At 45.1% G+C, this 16473-nt stretch overlaps 1 long non-coding RNA gene across 1 annotated transcript; it reads left to right on the forward strand.

Annotated features, from left to right (window-relative positions):
* Positions 1 to 13467: 13467 nt before the first annotated feature.
* Positions 13468 to 15922, forward strand: LOC135979866 (uncharacterized). The gene is made up of 3 exons (XR_010597104.1): positions 13468 to 13584; positions 13793 to 13904; positions 15607 to 15922. It is a non-coding gene; the product is annotated as an uncharacterized LOC135979866 (long non-coding RNA).
* Positions 15923 to 16473: the final 551 nt, after the last annotated feature.

The following is a 16473-nucleotide window of genomic DNA, read 5'->3' on the forward strand; positions in this document are numbered from 1 at the left end:
GTTGGATATTAGGAAAAACTTTTTCACTAGGAGGGTGGTGAAGCACTGGAATGGGTTCCCTACAGAGGTGGTGGAATCTCCTTCCTTAGCGGTTTTTAAGGTCAGGCTTGATAAAGCCCTGGCTGGGATGATTTAGTTGGGAATTGGTCCTGCTTTGAGCAGGGGGTTGGACTAGATGACGTCCTGAGGTCCCTTCCAACCCTGATATTCTATGATTCTAAAACTGGCAAATATCTAGATGAGTTGATATACCTCCGGAAGACCTCTGCAGACCCTCAGGGGTACACAAGTAGCCCTGGTTGAAAACCACTGATCTAAAGGATAGAGCAGGAGACTAGGCCTCTGGGCTTCCATTGCCGGCTCTGCATTTACTCACTGTGCAGCCTTAGGCAAGACATTTAGCGCCTGATCTTGTACCCACCAATGTCAACGACTAAGCTCCCGTGTACTTCACTGCTCTATGTTCAGCATTTTAGGCTCTCTGTGTCAGAGTGACCCGTGGGAATGACGGAGATACTAATAACTCCCTACCTCACACAGTTATTATATTGCTTAAATACTGTTTGCAAGTGGTTTGAGATCTTTGGCTGAAAAGAGCTTTGCAAGTGCAAACTGCCATTGCTGCTGTGAGCAATTCCTCGGTCAGCAGCAGATCAGAATTCCAAGGCAAAATGAATCACAAGAACTTGTCTCTAGTGACGTTTCCGATTGTCTAGGACTACCACCGTGGGAAAAGAGGCAAGACTCGCAGCACCCTGATGCTGACATACAGCAACGTGGCTGTTCACGCTCCAAAAGACCAGCTTCTCTCCCGAGTAGAGGCAGACATCACAGGGAACATCCTTCACCATTACAGAGCCAGTTGTCAGGTAAGAGCTTTTGTGTGATAAGTGTTAGGGGCATTACCCTGAAGTTATAGCATTGCCTCTGAGTTTATAGAGCGAGGGCTTGTATTTTCTAAAACTCTCCTTTGAGCAATAATTTGTCACATAACTCACATTTAAAACTGTCATGGACGGAGCGTGAGCTGTCACATGGTGTATCAGTTTTGTTGCTCTTCTTTGTATTTTCTCTAGTTTCTCTATATTCTTCTGAAATTCTGTAGACCACAGCTACACAGTAATTCAGATGCATTCAGACTCAGGCTATTCAGGATAACACTCTAACTCCCCTAATATGTATGTGTATCTAGCGCTATCTTTCGCTATCCAAGCGAGACTAGTGCTAGCTTGTATTTAATTGATTTGCTGTCACTCTGTTTCTTGGACACACTACTTCCCTTACCTCTTATCTGTCTTCTTGTTTGTCTGTGTGCTCCTTATTTCTGTTCCCTAGGTGTCTGACTGCTGGCACTGACTCTCATCTCCGTGCAACCTCTCCACGTCACTTTGCCATTCAATTCTGCCCTGTCTTACTGAGACTCTCACTTAGGCATTGTGAAAAACAGTTGAACCAAACTGATATCTTCTAGTAGTTCACAAATGCAAATATTATGTAGTGTGGCCCCTGATATTCACCTCTGCAAAACACCCCCTCTGGATACATTTCCTGCCTTTTGGAAGATTTAACAATAGTGATTTCTCTCTGCTCCATATTCACCAGCCAGGACATTTTGAGGATGTGTGTTATGTTGGACATACATTGCTAAGAGCTGTTTTGCATTTCGTTTTTCAGGTGCTGGGCATCACTGTTACGAACAAGGTAAATTCTAAATAATCTGCTCTCAGGTCTTGCATTTTCTATACACAAGTTGCTTGTTTAAATTGCACAGAGCTTGATTTTCTTGCTACATCAAGCAGGAGTCCTGGTTGCTCTGGTGTAAGTGGACCTGGATTTATTTGATGAACCTGGGTTTTGTTTTCTTCTGAGGTGGGTGCAGAGCTGGGGTCCTCTGCCTTCTGGGGTCTGCGGACACCTCTCTTCTCTCCTGAGGCTAGATTTAATTCCTGATCTTTATCTTCTGGACTCTGGTTCTTCTCTCAGTTTCTCATCCACATCCTCTTGTTTCTCCTTCTGGATTATGTAGGACATGTACCTAAAATTAACCCTCATCCAGAATGTCACGGAGATTAGCTGTGCCATCTTGGAGACCAGAGACTCCCAGGAGTTCGAATTCTCTTACAAACAGGAGCTCCTGGGCTACATGCTGGTGAGTGATTAGGAGCTTTGAGGACTGAAGTACAAAGGAGTTTGTTGTAATGCAATAAGACTGGTTTTCCAGGGAGATGTTATTTTATCCATTGGCTGTGACTGTACTACTGCAGTCTCATGAGCTACCTGCATGGCACCCAAATGCTGGGTCCACTCTGAGCTCGGCAGGGATGCTGACATATTGTGGGCTGTAACTGGAAGGAATGGCTTGTGTCTGGTGAGTTATCTTTTTGTCCTCCGTATAGCCTGCAGATGGCCCTACGGTCCATTTCAGAGGCAGAGAGCCTGCTGAGCCCGGTGTCTGTTTATTACAGGTCTGGCATATGGCCCTATTTCAGGGTGGGAGAGGAAGACCTCTCTGCCTTTCAAATCCATTTCCCATTTTTTATGTCCCTATTAATGCATTTCAGGACTTCATTAAAAAGGAACCACTGGATTCCCTGGCATCTCCAGTTCGCTACAAGGCAATTCTTGCCATTGGACATCTGAGGTAGGCTATTTTCTGCCATATTTCCTGGCACTGTGATGACGTCTTATTCGTTAATTCATGAGTGTCAGGTTGGGAGCAGTCTGATGCCTGCGGGGTTTGGCTCACATGCTGCTCACCAGCAGAACTTCCTTCTTGAGGGTTTGAATGTGTCCATTTGGAGGTTTGTGCTTGAAAGACACAAGACTGGAGGTTGTGGGGCATGCAGTACAATGGAGGAGAGTTCAGATGGGGAGGGAGGTGTCTGGCTAGCTGGCAGGGGGAAGGAAGCTTGTGGGTTTCTCTAAAAAGGGGACTTGAAGCTTTAGCTTTACTTCTAGATGAGCCAATACTTAATAGCGGTGTAAAGAGGTGCTCAGCTGCAAAGTGAAGGGTTGTTTGCATTTGGGGTTCTAGACTGGGGCAATCTCTAGCCATTGGACCCACTCTTTTACTTGGAGGTGGTACTGAGTCTAATGCATGACTTTTCTCTCTTTCTTCTGCCAGCAAACTCAAACCATCTTTGACCCGGGAGGAAAATCGTGAGCTCCTTGATCAGTGTTTCAAAAGTTTATTTCCCCTTCCTCCCTTGGAAGAGACCAAAGAGGAAGGCGAGACAGCGAAGGATGCTCTGCATATACAGGTACGTGACAACAGTTCTCCTCTGGCACCATCCACTGTATTTCTGCCCAGCAGGCACTGGGTGATGGCAGTCACACATGGCCTCCCTGGCAAGGTTATGGTTAGCTTTCCCCGGCCCACACACACAAATGATCTGTGCTGAGCCTCACTCCTTCTCTTCTGGTTTCAGTCACTGTACGTAGGGTCCTTGGAAGCCCTTGGCAAGCTAATGAAGACTTTGCTGGAGGAAGAACCAACCGCAGACTGGTTCCAGGAAATGTTTGATGTGAGTAGACCATTGAACCGCGGTGGAGATTGTTTCTTGTGTTACAGCAGGGAAGAATCAGAGATTTAGGGGGAATTTTCCACAACGGAGTTAATTTTAGGGAGAAAGCACTACATTCTTCCTTGTGATAAGTGGGCATGTGCCCCATTGAAATCCACGGAAGCTATGCCATTTTATGCCAGGGCTGGATTGGGATCGAGTTCTTACAATGGAGTTGACACGACTTGGACTGGCAAGAAAATCACCACTGCAGTAGCCAAATCCAAGAGAACCAGTTGAAACTGATCACTTCTTCGAAGAGGAATTCATTAATATTGAGTAAAGCCCTGTGTATGGAAACTCATTCAGAGGAGACTTCCTGTTCCTCAGACATGAACAGAATATCTTGAAGAGCTGAGGGGTGGGGAGTTTGATGCACCTTCAGTATAAAAATGAACTTATAAAAGGAGCTGGGCTGGGGTGACTTCTCTGCTCTTATTCAAATGAATAAAAAGAAATGCTCCTCTCTGTCATTTTGCCACTCGACGTGGGAGAAGTTGCCCAGGAAACAGACCACAGCAGCAGACATCAAACAGCATGCAATGTGCTAGACAGCTCCCATCAGACAGTCTACAGCAGACATCACATACACGGGCCCAGATTCATCTCTCATGTACCTCCTTTGGCTTCAATCACCAGAGGTGAATCTGGACCCTGGGACTTGTATACCTCAGAGGCTCTTCCATTAGACATGTAATTCCTTTGCTATACCGAGGTCAGATGCTTTGGAGAGGGATTTTAGTGACAATTAAACCTGTTTAAGAGGAACTTTTGGGAGGGATTTTCTGGTACTAACTCTGTCCATTCCCCTGCTCTACCAACAGCTACTAAGGCCATGGGTCAGTTCAGGGAAGGAGTGGGAGAGAGAAAGGGCCTTGCAGGCCAGCACCCAGCTGCTGACTGCCTATCAAGAGACAGTTAATAGCACAGTGAGTATAGCCTCTTACTCTTCCTTGAGCGACTTCCCTGCTTGTATCAGATCTGACACTCAACGCAAATGCATGACAAACTCTTCCAGGGCAGCAGCTGGGATCTCAAGGTGACTAAGATCCCTCTGCTTCCAGAAGAGAGAGGTTTACACAACAATGCTGTGACCACACTCCGGGCAGACTGCAAGAAGTAGAGGGCAGACAATCCCCCAAACTGATGGCTTATTCTCTAATTAGATTCACCAAGTCAACAACAGAAGAGCCCCCACCCTAGTTAAGAAGATGCCAAACGCAGTCCCCTTTTGGCAGTCCAGACCTTGTCTCCCATCTAAACATCCATGTCTTAGAAGAAGGGGGAGGGATAGCTCAGTGGTTTGAGCAGTGGCCTGTTAAATCCAGTGTTGTGAGTTCAATCCTTGAGGAGGCCATTTAGGGAAGTGGGGTAAAAATCTCTCTGGGGATTGGTCCTGCTTTAAGCATGAGGTTAGACTAGATGACCTTCTCAGGTCCCTTCCAACCCTGATATTCTATGTCTAATATAGTGAGGGGTTACTGAAAACCTGGCTCACAATATGTGAGGTTCACTGATCATAAAGGACCAGATGCTTATCCCCAGGTCAACATGAATCTCAGGTCTTTCCCAAATATCATGCTGTCAGCCAGTCCTTAATAACTAAATCTAAGATTTATTATTAAAAGTAAGAAGAGAGTTACAAATGGTTAAATGATCAATATCCATACAAGTGACTTTCAATGTTCATAGTTCAAGATCACAACAGTGATGGAATAAACTGCTGGTTTGTAAAAGTCTCTCTGGAATCATCCCAACAGATCAGAATCCAAAGGCAGCTTAGATGTAAAGTCTGTTAGTTTTTCCATGCACTTTCCAGGTTATTCCAAATGATTATTTGGAAAATCTCTGTCCTATGATAGACTCAGGCCCGAGCCTTCTCTTTTCTAGCTATTCTAGCAGGCTGACAAGCCTACCTCACAGAAATTGTCACAGAAGGACCTTCCCCCAATGCAGATCACCTGTTGTACTTTGCTTTGAAGATAATCTTCTATTTTCATTCTATTAACACAGTAAACTAGTTACATTCCTTCACATAAGGTAATTAGCCGTTCTTCCATTATAAAAGATAGTTAAGCTGAAGATAATGTAGAAATGATTGGCTTCCTGGAGTGTCTTACATCTTTGATTTTAAGGTTAACTGAACACCTTGCATACATAATTACAGCAATTAAGACATGAAAGGGAATTAGCATCTACAAGCTAATTTGGTTACATTGCGAAACTTCTAACCGGGTATAGATAAAAACAGACAAATACATGTAGCCTCTATTGTTCCTTTTTGAATGAGTTGATGATTGCTAGTCTAATACATCTCTTTGAAATTCACATGCAAGTGAACTGTCTTGATACAGTAGAAGCGCCTCTTGTTAAGTTATTATGGGTCATACACAGGTTAATCTTTAATGCAGATGAGGCTAGGGGAGTTGTCTCTGTTCTTCATTCTGTATGCAAAAATGGAGACGTCTTAATCTTGTCACCCTTGTCAGGCGGGGTCTAGGTGTGTCTCCCCATGCCCTTCATTGTTCTCTGCAAGCCTATCTCCGATCGGTTTTGGTTCAAACAGAGACGGGCTTGAGGGGTGTCCTTCATGAGTCACACAGGCTAGATACTGCGCCCTGGTTCCCCAAAAACACAGAGCTGACTGGTATCAACAATAAGGATGGCAAGTGAAGTCTAGTACAGCTGGAGAACGTTCATTCTTCATTCTTTTGTAATTAGACTCAGGAAACTTTTAATCGGTTTGGATCTCTGATTGGACTAATAGCACCATACAGCTGTGATTCACTGGCCACGTCCCGTCAGTGGGTGGTTGACTGTATCAGCTGCCTTCTCTGTTTACAAGGTGAGGAGACCATTAGCAGGTATAAGGAATTCTTCACCATTAGCAGGTATAAGTAACTCTTCACCTTCTTTCACTGTTGTAATGTCCATTTTTCTGCCTGTCTAGTTCTTTCTGTCCTGTCTGTTGGCACTTAGATAACAGAATGGTGGCATCTTGTAAACACCTCATTAGAAGAGAAGATTATGATGTGTAAAGAGCCTAGCACACTTTTGGGAACTGTACAAATAATAAATGGTCTGCATACAGGTAGATGACTGCTAATTCCTTAGGGCTTGTCTACACAGGGACACTAAGGAAAGTTAATCCAAATGAACTAAAGGTGTAAATTTAAAGTGGCATTAAACACATATGTGGATGCTCTGATTCTGAATTAAAATGGCCCTTATTAATTTTAGTGAATTACATGAATTAAACTAACCTGAAATAAGGCCCCTTTAATTCTAAATAAGTGTGTCCCCATAGGTGTTTAATGAAGTGTAACTAATGCATTTTGAAAATTAATTTGGATTAGCTTTCTTGACTATCTCCATGTAGACAAGCCCTTGGTACTAAACATTTTCATTCTCTTTACCCTGCCACTGGCTGTATTGGAGGGGTTTCCTGGAATAATTCTTTAAACAAAAAGTTCTTCCAGCAGCCCTCTGTCATGAGCATTCAAAGCTACTGGAGTAAGTGTAGGCCATTTTCCCCTCTGTGAAAGAGTAGGATATTCTTTTCACCTAATGGTTAGATGTAAAGGGATAGGGCTTGGTTATCGTTTAAGGCCATTTCCAATTAGGGTGACCAAACAGCAAATGTGAAAACTCGGGACAGGGGGTGGGGGGTAATAGGAGTCTATATAAGAAAAAGACCCCCCAAATCGTGACTATCCCTATAAAATCGGGACATCTGGTCACCTTATTTCCAATTATTATTAATCAGTCCTAAAAAACAGTGTTGGTGATTCAGAAACAGAAGAAGGGACTCCAATCTTTCCATGTACAAGATAGAAATCCCAGCAGTGTTTAGAAGTGACTGATGAACCTGGGTTTCCTGCCGAAGTTTTTGTCCAGCCCCATCTCTTTTACAATGAGAGTTTGGTGGAGGGATTCACCTCTACATTGGAACCTGAGATCTATCTGCATGACTTGTACTTGACTATGAGATTAGATTTAAATACTGAGAGCAGAGAGGCTACTGAAACCAGACACACCCAGAAAGCTGCTCCAAGCTGAATACAGTGCTTGTTCAATCCTGTATCATTCACAATAACATATCACTACCGTTAACTTTCAGACATTTAGGGTGTAATCCTGACTCCATTACAGTCAACAGGAGTTTTGCCATTGACTTTGATGGTGCCAAGATTTTACACTATTCTGATAACAGCATAGCACATGGATCCTTCTGTATGAATATCCATGCAATAGAGGTTCAGTTTCATTAATCGTTACAGTACTTTTTCTGCTTTTCTCCACTCCAGGCCAGTCCATGAATCTGGGGTCAGCGGCGGAGGAGCTGAGATGTCTCCGTGAAGCACTAACAGCTCCAGACCCTGAGGCTCTGTTTCAGGCATCTTCCAAAATGGCCAGGGTAACTGACTCAAAAAGCTTGTGCGGATGTTCTAGTGACGGGGCACTATTCATTTTACATTTACGCTTTTCTGATGCCTTTCCGTACTTGGAGTGAGCTGTGAGAGCGGGGCATTCATTGCTAGTAACCAGCAAGATGCTTTTCATAGATGTGTGCTATGAATGCCATGTAAAAACCAGATTCCACAAAATGTTGCACGGACATGAAAACACGCACGCAGCTGCGCACACATGTACCTATCCAGCCATCCACGAGAAAACACTGTGTTAGTGGAACATCAAGCCAAGAAACCACCCAGTCTTCATTCTGTCACTTTGTGGGTTTGCCTTAGCCTATAGTTGTGGGCATGCCTCTCTTTACTTCATCTTATACGTTGTAAACAGATGCAGTGTATATCAGAGAATACAAACTGGAAACTTACCTCCTGCACATCCAGTACAATGTTGTGTAACTGTGCAACAGAGGCTTTGCCTCTAACCTGATATCATTAGTGTAGAATACCAAAATGTCGTCTATAGACTGTAGAGAGAATTGTAATCCCAAATGGCTCGCTAGACACGATGCTAATTAACAATTTGTTGATGCATCTGTCTTTTCATAGCGATATTAGGCCTCCATTTTTAAAAAGCCAGACATCATTGCAGTCTCTCCTGTTGTTGATTTGTTCCCAGGTTGTGAGTGAGTACTTTCCCTCAGAACAGGCCACAGACTTTATTAAGGCCACATTGGGTGGTATGCTGTCTGCCAGCCCCACCTGTGCCATGGCAGCTGGACTGTGGATGAAGATCATCCTGAAGGAGTGTGGAGATGCCATGCTGGACAAGGTAAAACGGGAAACTGGAGAGGTTTTCGGTCTGAACTCTAGGCTTTTAGATCTTTGCCCTTATGTGTAATGAACAAAAATCTTGCTGTTTCTCCCCCTCAGACATAGAGTCGATTCCATCTCTGTTCCTACCCTAAGATAGGCAATGGCAGAATCAATCGCAGTAGACAGAGATAATCCAAGGGAAAAGGAAGATGGTTGGTTATTTATTTGTCTAGCTTGTTGCCACAGTATTCAGCCAAGAAAGGCTTGAAAAAACAGACTCTGGGGAAAATACAAGACAGAATGACTGGCACTTGGAATCATCCAGTTATTAGGAGGCCTATGGCTAAGGGCTACCTGGATAAAAATAGCACTGTAGTCATTCCCAGTCAGTCTGGAGCCTGGGCTCTGAGACCCACCCTCTTGCCAGGTTTCAGAGCCTGGGCTCCAGCCCAACCAGGAACAGCTACACTTTTACACTGCTGTGGGATTTTTTTTTTCCTGTGTAGATGTACCCTTTAAGAATAGAAGTGGGGAGGGAGGGAGAAAACTATAGTGTCTTTGGGATCCACTATTTATATGCCTTATTCTGGAGCCCAGTGCGTTAGGGCTAGATGAAAGGAGCACTCCACAAATCTTCTAACAAGGCTGGTGAAAGGTCTCAGGACAGCAGAACTGCCATGTTTGCACAGTGTTTTGAAGATGTGAAGGGCTAGGAGGGAATATGAGAGGTCATCACCTGTTCATAGTCCCAGGCATTTGCACACTGTGTTTAAAGCACTTGCATATTTTGTGCTTGTGATTGTTTATGAACTAGGCATTCTTCCAGGCAAATGGTCAGATTTGGCTGCTTAAATCACACCTGCAAAATGTGGGCAAGCAAAGCCTTCTTTTGTGCATGCCAACTGGTTTATTTAATGCATAGCAGGGCACCGCCACATTAAATTACCTGGTATGTATATGTGTGTGTCAGTGTTAGTTTTTACAGCCAAGTGTGGGCAATTTTTGTGGGTTAAATTTATGCAGACATATTTGAACATTTGTTTCTTGAAGTGAAGAATTTCTAAAAAAGCAGCAACTGGCTAAATGGCTAAATAAAGGTTTTGATTCCGTAGAATGAATGGCGAGAAAGAAAAAGGGACATTTCTTTCTGGTTTTGTTCCTTCCAGGTGCCAGATATCCTGGTTATAATATATAGCCAAATGCCTACTATCCAGGAGGGCGGCTTGAAGCAGTTCCTTGTGGAGGCGGTGTCCATTTTAGCTCACCGTGACCTCGAGACAGTGATCTCCAGCCTCCTTGGCGAACCTCTGCCGATGGACAGGTATATACCGCTACCTATTGCATTCATCTTGGTGAAACATGGATCCCACAGCTTTACTGGGAGATGTAGGGCTTTATTTAAGCAGCAAACAGTTTGGGATAATTCCTAAAGGTTAATAGCCTGGGTCTTTCTGCAGGAAGGTCCAAGAACATGTTAAGGTGGGGTGCAGAGAGAAACTAAGTGTCATTCTGTTTCCATTAATTAATAGCTGCTTTGATATCCTAAAGACCTATCTTTACTGGTATAACTGGAGTGTATTGTTGGAAACATCTACCTCTCTAGACACCTGAATTGACCTCACTCCAGAAATTAGCAGTGGCTGTTGGTTTCCTGGTAGCATGACAGCTTCAAGTCCAAATCCCTGGCTGATTACAAAGAATAGAGCCAATATTATCATCAGACCTCTGCTTGGTATCAGTGAGGGTGTGGCTGCTAGAGTAGAGTTGCTGTCCTGGGTACTTAAAACTGGACTGGAAGCAAATCCATCATTTCATTTAAAGATCCCTAACTGAGTTATCAGTTATCAGTGCTGGAATCTAAGACCATAAGAACGGCCATATTGGATCAGACCAAAGGTCCATCTAGCCCAGTATTCTGTCTTCCGACAGTGGCCAGTGCCACATGCCCAGAGGGAATGAACAGAATAGGTAATTGTCAAGTGATCCATCCTCTGTTGCCCAGTCCCAGCTTCTGGCAAACAGAGGCTAGGGACACCCTTTGTGAAGGGGACATAGGATGGCCACGAATATTTGGTCTCATAGTTGTATGTCCAGTGTGGCAAATTGCCGTCACTATTATGTTGCGTCCCGCACTTTCTCCTCTTGTGGGGGTGCAGGGCACCGTTTCTCACCCCTGAACTGGGGTATCAACTGTCCCATTAGTGTCCCAGAAAAGGGGAGTGGAGAGGGAGGGACCTGGGCCCACCCTCTACTCCAGGTCCCAGCCCAGGGGCTCTAGGGATAGCAGTGAACCACTTGAACTAGCGATTCCTTCCCCTGGGCTACTTCCCGCTCCGGCCCTTCAGCTTGTGGGGCTTCCTGCCCGCTCTCCGCTTGGGCCAAGTTTCTCCCAACCCCTTGTGTCTGTAGAGTCCCTCTGCTCTGCACAAGCCAGGTTTCCCTTTACCTAGGGTCTTGGTCTTCTGGCCCGCCACAGCACTTCTCCAAACTGCTTCCTCCAAACTGCTCTCTGCTCCAACACCAAACCACTCTGCTTCAACTCCTCCAAACTGCTCTCTGCTCCAACACCAAACCACTCTGCTTCAACTCCTCCAACTGTCTGATTGAAGCAGGGGGTTTTATCAGGTGACTGGCTTTAGGTGCTCTAATTGGCTTAATTGGTTTCAGGTGCTCTAATTAATCTGTAGCAGCCTCTCTTCCCTCTACAGGGACTAAGGCTCTCATCATCCTGGGGCTTACATATCTCCCATCTATCACTCTCCTGCTGTCCTCTGGCCGTGCTAGATCACACCAGTTAGTAGGAATATGGCTTTTCCTTCATCACCTTGCCTTCCAAACCCTAGATCTTTGTAGCCACATGTTCATGATTCCATATTTACTGGAAAATGGGAAAGCAGGAACTGAGGTTGGTGCGCTGTGTCCTGTCCTTCTGAAGTCTAGTATTAATGGTGAGGCTGCAGTTAGACTAGGTCACTTAACCTAGTTCTGTAACTGGAAACTCAATATTGAAACACGAGGAGCGTTAAAGGAGGACAGTACTCCTAACTTTCTCATCATTGGCAAGGAGAAAATTTGGTCTTTACTTAAATATGACGTATTCAGTCTGAGCCACAAAAGTGTCCAGGGGTCACATGTAACTTCTGTTAAATTGCAGTGACATCACTGAGCTGTGGAGATCTCTGGGGGGAGACCCCTTGCTTGCCACTCAAGTCCTAAAGATCCTGATAGACAGGATAAAGACTCCAACAAGACAAGAAGGCCGCATCACCTCAGAGACTGAAATCGACAGGGATTGGGCAGCTGCTGAACCTCTCTCAGTAAGTAAAGACAGACACGTCTTTCAGGCTTTCCTCTGCCCTGTGACAATCCTGCTGATGCAAAGCTAGAAGTGTGGTATAATATTGCTGTGTGGGCACTTCTCCTCTGATGTACTGTTTCCCTGAGTCCAGCTCTGCTGTCTGTGGAACAAATACGGCAGGTTTAGAGTACGTGGCTGATTTACTTAATAACATCTGGCAATTAGAAAGTCTTTGAACCAGGTTTCTCACAGTGCTTTGCAAATATTCCCTAGGACTCACAACATGCCTTGGTAGGTCATCCACATTTGTACAGATGTGGGAAACTGAGCCACGAGTTAAGCGAGTTGCTCGCAGTCGTTCAAGTTACTGGCAGAAGTGAGAATTTAGTACAGCAGATCTCAGAAGGGGAGAGAGGGTGTGATGGTGTTGGGAAGAGCTCTCAGTTTTTACCATTCTCTCCTTTCAGGCAACATGTGCCATCTTTGAGGTGGTGTCAGCACTGCAGTCGAGCAAAGCTGTGCAGGAGCTGCTCCCAGAGTTGTTTCCTGTTCTCCTGCAGCAGATCAGCCAAACCCTTGGACAAGAGATGCCTTTGCCAAGGATAAGCAGCCACAGGGAATTCCAAAAAGACCTACAACATACTGAGGGCGATCCTTGCCGGTAATTAGAAGGAAGGGAGAGAAACAAAGAGAATTCCAATAGAGTTGTGTGACACTCCCCAGGAGTTCCCAGGGTTACCCGTATAAGATAAAGCCCCAAATATCGGGACATCTGGTCACCCAAGTTTCTTTCTCTGTCTGTTCCTCTCAAAGAGCTCCTGCCCATGTTCCTTTTATACAGTTTCCCTGTTAATGGAATGATTCCTTGACTCACTAGCCCCAATCAGACCTTGTAATCAGGTACACCTCTGTCCAATTAGGCCTTCTGTGAGGAACCAAATTAGTACTAATAGTGACCAGAGTGCTGACTCAAGTGCAAACCCTCAGCACTCTGTCACATCCTATCTGGAGATATGACCCCAAAATGTCCATTACTGATCACCACACTCTATGTCCCCAGTGTTTGGGTCCTGATCATGTATCTTTTCCATATCATTGTATTCTGCTAGTGCCCAGACTCCTTGCAGAAAGGAAAAATGATTGCAAAATTTTGTCCCTAGCAAAACTAGTCATATGAGACGTATGAGACTGAAACTTACCTCCCGGCATCAAGTCCTTCCAGGGACACTGGTGTCCAGGATATTGCCAATGGATGAACTGTCGATGAACAGCAGCCCTGACAAGTAACCAGGGCTTCTTCGCTCTGTTCAGGCTGCACCTTCCTACTGCTTGCTGCAGTTCTGTGCCTCTCTTTCCCCAGGCTTTCTATCCAAGCATTAGAGGCTGTGCTTTTCAAAGCTGGGAATGAGAGACTGGGGAGAGCGCTCAGGGAGCAGAGAACACAGAGTCTGCTTGAAAACCCCAAGACTCACCATGAGGGAGTGTGTCTGCTGGTGAGGTAAGAGATCTAGGAGGCATGATTTTATCCTTGGGAATCAGTAGCAAATAGAGTGACTGAGAGGGAACCTCCAGTTTATAGCTTTGTGGGGGGTGCCCTGGGTGGAAACACACAGCTCCCATTCATAGATATCAGAGCTGTATGCTCAGAGCAGCTGAGTTTTTGAAGTGTGCAATCTACCCCATAAGCGGTTTATTTTGTCTTCCAGTGTTCTGCTAAGAGCTGAACTAATAACACCTGAGATCTTACAGAGCCTCCTCCCCTGGGTGAATTCCCCAACAGAAAACCTCCGAGTCACCAGCACAGCTTTCCTTGCCCAGGTAAGACACAGGGTTCTGAAGAGCAGTTTCACCATTAGACTGTTGTCTCATGTTTGCCTTTCTTTCGGGAGTTGTACAGTTCAGTTCATAGGAGTAATTGTCATTTTAGATAGTAGAATGGGTCCTCCTTTATATGGAAACCTCACAATCAATTTCATTACACCTTTCTGAGTCATTCTCTCTCTGATATTTTTATTGCTGTCATTGCCTATGCTAGCTACACAACCACTGGTGCTGACTGAGAGAGATACAGACAGAGTTTGAATTCCTGGACCTCTTCTGCCAAGTCCTAGTGCTGATACTAACCAACAGCTCCTGATCTTGGTTTAGCTCAGCAGAACTTCTGAATGAACCTAGTGTCCTAATACTATAAAACAAGCACCATACAAATACATTCACATCTATCTTAGGTTCTCATTACTGTAGTATCTGAGTACCTCAAAACTCTTTAATGTATGTATCCCTACGACACTCCTGGGAGGTAGGGAAGCACAATGATTCCTATTTTACAGGCAGGGAGCTGATGCACAGAAGGGCTAAGTGACTTGCCCAAGGTCTTTGAGAGAGCAGGAAATTGAACCTGGGTCTCCTAAGTCCTGGGCTAGTGTGATAACAGCTGGACCATCCGCCCTTTCCACAGCCTTCCTCTAACATCGGCATCATATTTCCCACTTATGCTAAGCAGCTATCTTAGGGGCTCATCTGGTTCTAAGAAAAACAATCGATCTGTGCCTGTGACGGGCTGTACCTGGGCTTTGAGGCCCCTTACAAGAGGCCCCGTGGTCCTACTACACCCTGCCCCAGGCAAACAGCCACAAATCTGGGTCTGACTAGAGAGGCCTCATGAAAGCAGCCAATCAGAGCCCATCAGGCTCAGCTGAAAGGAGCTGCAGGGCCTTAGCAGGTCAGTTCCTGGCAGGACCTGGAGGGGCAAGAAAGGGGGCTGCTCTCTGGCCACAGAAATTCAGGGGATAGCCAGAGTTTGATTCTGGCAGCATTTGCTTAAGCTGGATTTGCAGGAAGAGGGTCCCTAAGAACTTTAACCCGGAGGTGAGGGTGAAGCTAAAAGTGGCCGGTAGGAAGAAGCAAAAATGAACTGAAATCAAGCAGTGCCTAGCTACTGTTTCCAGGGTCCATGGTTTGGAACCCAGAGTTATGGGCAGGCCCTGGTTCCCCCACCATCTACAGTGGCATAAGCCCCATGGAGGGGACAGTGCTTATGGAGAGCTTGAACAAAGGGCAGAATTTCAAGGACCCAGAGTTGGGGCTGGAGACCCTAGTGAGGGCAATGGGATTGTTCTTGACTACCCCAGAAGGGGTTCATTTGGACTTTGGGACGCAGCCAGAGGCCTGAGCCACAGAAGACTCACTGAGGTCGGCTGGCAGGGTGCGCCAGGGGTGAGAAAAGGACTGTGGTACCAGACCCAGCCACTAAGAGGCTCTCAAGAGGTGAGTGGATCCCTATTATAGTGCCCAAAAGGAAAGCTCCATGTTTTAAGACATTTCTCATTTGTGTGGAATAATAAAGTTACAGTGTCTTATGTGCCAAGTGTCAGAGGGGGAGCCATATTAGTCTGTATCCACAAGACTGTGGCTGTAGGAGGACTCCTTGTTGTTTTTAGTGTATTCCATGTCTGCTCAAATTATATTCCCAATCTTAATGATCATATTGGGGCTAATGGACATGTTGATTTTATTTCAGCTAATGAGTGACCCCATGCTCAGGGAGAAGAAGTTCCTTAAGTCTGTCTTGAGCATCTTGGAAGAAAGGTCACAGGATAGGAACAGCATTGTCCGCCAGATGGCTGTGAGAGGCCTGGGAAATTTAGTCTATGGGGCGCCTGAGAAGGTAAGAGAGATTACTGAATAGAATGCAGCATAACTAGAGAAACCAAGAGAGAGAGTTGTTCAGAGTTTCCAGAGGCTGCACAAAATGCACTAGGCCAAATTCTGCTCTCTCACATACCCTAGTAACCTCTTTGCAGTAAACATAGAGCAAGCTGGATCCTTTGGTAAGCTGGGCATAAGTCAACAATGTGCACTTTAATATGACCATATGTAAATGTATACATCTGGGAACAAAAAATGTAGGCCATACTTACAGGATGAGAGACTCTACCGCAGGAAGCAATGATGCTGAAAAAAACTTGAGTCATGGCAGATAATCCGTTGAACATAAGCTCCCAATACGAAGTTGTGGCCAAAAGGGCTGAAATGATCCTTGGAGGTATAAACAGAGGAATCTTGAAGAAGAGTAAAGAAGTTATTTTCCCTCTGACTATGGCACTCATGTGAGCACTGCTGGAATACTGTGTCCAGATCAGGTGTCCACAGTTCAAGAAGGATGCTGATAAATTAGAGAGGATTCAGAGAAGAGTCGCAAGGATTGGAAAATATCCCTTTAGTGATAGACTCAAGGAGCTCAATCTATTTAGCTTTACAAAGAGAAGGTTAAGGAGTGACTTGAGGACAGTCTATAACTACTCACATGGGGAATAAATTTTGATAATGGGTTCTTCACATTAGCAAACAAAGGTATAACAAGATTCAATGGGGAAAAATGAAGCTA

The sequence above is a fragment of the Chrysemys picta genome, unplaced genomic scaffold (assembly GCF_011386835.1).
Source record: "Chrysemys picta bellii isolate R12L10 unplaced genomic scaffold, ASM1138683v2 scaf1320, whole genome shotgun sequence".
NCBI classification, from domain to species: Eukaryota; Metazoa; Chordata; order Testudines; family Emydidae; genus Chrysemys; species Chrysemys picta.